A 2,853-nucleotide genomic window follows, 5' to 3' on the forward strand; every position below is an offset into this window, starting at 1 on the left:
AAACAAGGGAGATAACCCTTGAATTAAATTGACAAATCAAATGTTTGAAACGAACGTATTTTAGAACATAATTGTGGCTGATTTATTGTTAAAAGTACATCTAGCGCATCTACTGGATCATTTTTTTCTTTTTTTTTTTTGCTTGCAATGTTTGGAATTCATTCTTATTTCACCATAACACGTATTAATCTTTTCACCTGAAATGCGTTAGCTTGAAATATCATCAATGTAAACAACCACTGATATCAGATTTGATAACAATCAGTCATTATAAATCTTTTATAACGCATTCACTGATAATGTCGCTAATATGGTTTGCGGGTGATATAAGAAAAAGGAGGCATTCAAAATGCTTCTTAAAGAGTCAGTTCGTGTAAAAATTTAATTTATTTTACCCCAATAGAAACTCGTAACATTCACACTGGGTGAGTTGAACCAGCTTTCGGTGCATATACAGTCTGAAGCATAGGTGGAAATCGTATGCCAAGTAAAAACTCAACTAACGTACTTACTAATTTCCGGCGGTGTGCTACCGGAAGTAGTGACAAGACACACCAGTTTCTTTACTTTTAATTGTTCTTCAGTATTTCTATTGTGAAGGGATTTATTGAAATAAAATGGAAGAAAAGGACATTATTGAAAAATATACAATAAAAATTCACAGAATCATAAAAACATAAAAATACTTTTAATAACAAAACTAAAAAAAATAAAAAGTTCCTATTTTATTTGAAATTTTACAAGAAATATGGTTTATGAAATTATAAAAATCCAAATTTTAAAAAAATAAAAAAAAATAAAAGTTTTTATTTGAATTTATATAATAAATATACGTTTATAAAAATTAAATTATTGAAATCAAAATAACAAATAATTTATAGTCGTGAGAAAAAACAAAAAGGAACTGATTTGCCTTGTCACCACTTTCGCTACACCGGAAATTAAGAGGTACATTAGCTGACTATCACCGCTCTTTGATATACAAAAAATAAAATATCCTTACTATATTTTTTTTTGAGTGCTTATACAGATGAAAATTGCATTTCAAGTAAACATTCTGGCTAGCACTATCAGAACACATTCAGTATATCGCCAGGGATGAGCATATTTCAAATATAGCCATAGATGGTGAGACATATCAGGCAAAAATATATGATTCTCACCAAAAATTTAGGAAAAATTAATGAGTAGAATTTAAAGAAAAAATAAAAATCATTTTTTGTATTGTTAACGGTCCACTATTGATAAGAACGGAAATCTCATAAATCAAGGGGAGATAAGTCAGTTTGTCATTTAACCAAGTAATAATGAATGACAAATTGGCAAAATACGAAAACATGTCCTTTTATCTTTCTTCATCTCTATTAAAATTCTCGTCAATAATTTTTCCTAATTTTTAGTGAAGATATTTTATTTTTTGTATATCAAAGAGTAGCTATAGTCAGCTAACGTACCTTCTAATTTCTGGTGTAGTGCTTGGGCAAGGTGCTGCATCTGTTAGTCCCTCTCTGAAATTCTGGAGAATGGAGGCACATATAGAGTTCCTCAGCCATAGTGAAAGCAATACATCAAGGAATGAGGGCCTCTGTTGACAAAAACTAAACCAGATAGCATGAACCTTTTGGCTCCGTATGGCAATCTTCTAGCGATGGTATCACAAATTAAACAACCACTTCCAATTTGTCATGAGCTAGCACAGAAGTAGTAAAACTCAGAAAACTGCCTGGAGATAACTTGAATGCCTACTAGACACTGTTCTCAGGTGTCTAAAAGGTTTGTCGCTACAACCTGGCATGAGGGCACTTCACCCTATAAGTAAATAATCAAAATAATTTCAGCCTTAGGGTCTAATAATGTGTTTTATATAAAAATAAACAGTTTTTATGATTTTTTTGGCTGTTATAAATTAATGAGTATCTTATCAGATATTTGGGACATATATATTAAAAAAAAAAATATTGAAGCCCAAATAAAATCTCAGTATGGCTAACCTACACTGGCTTAAACAAGAATTAGTGCACCTTCTTCACATGATTACAACACTAAACTGGATACTCCACCAGATTAAATGAATTCTTGTTCTTGAATCTGGTACAACCAAGGGACCAAAAGAAAGAATATATTATCGGAGCACATTTCATAGATCATATAGGAATGATGATGACATATTTTATATACGGCTAGCACTATCAGAAGACACTCTGTATATCGCCATGTATATTTCAAATATAGCCATTGATGATTATATTTCAACATATAACATAATTAACTGGTCAACAAGTGAGGGAAAAATTAATATTTCTAACTTCTTTGCTAATTTAACGTTTGAGAGATAAGAGAACTGTAATGAAATGATCGAATATCTATGTATCTCATATGGAGATCAAAAAGGAAGATCAAATGTTACCCCAGGAAGAGGTTACTCCAGGAAGATGTTACCCCAGGAAGGGGTTAACCCAGGAAGATGTTACCCCAGGAAGAGGTTACCCCAGGAAGGTGTTACCCCAGGAAGATGTTACCACAGGAAAAGGTTACCCCAGGAAGATGTTACCCCAGGAAGAGGTTACCCCAGGAAGAGGTTACCACAGGAAGAGGTTACCCCAGGAAGAAGGTCTTTTTATTTTTGAGAACTTTGCAACCTGGAGACATTTGGCGGGATTATTTACAGGCACTGCTCCCATGGGTCAATCGGTAGAGCTGCTGGCTGTCAACGCGATGCTTCTGGGTTCAATCCTCGGCTTGGGAGAGGTGCTAGTCTAGCGGCACTGATGAGTTGTGATACAACGAAACAGGACTGTATGTCGATGACTACAAATATATATATATATATATATATATATATATATATATATA

Source organism: Euprymna scolopes, chromosome 28, assembly GCF_053919585.1.
Source record: "Euprymna scolopes isolate OS-2025 chromosome 28, ASM5391958v1, whole genome shotgun sequence".
Taxonomy (NCBI): Eukaryota; Metazoa; Mollusca; class Cephalopoda; order Sepiida; family Sepiolidae; genus Euprymna; species Euprymna scolopes.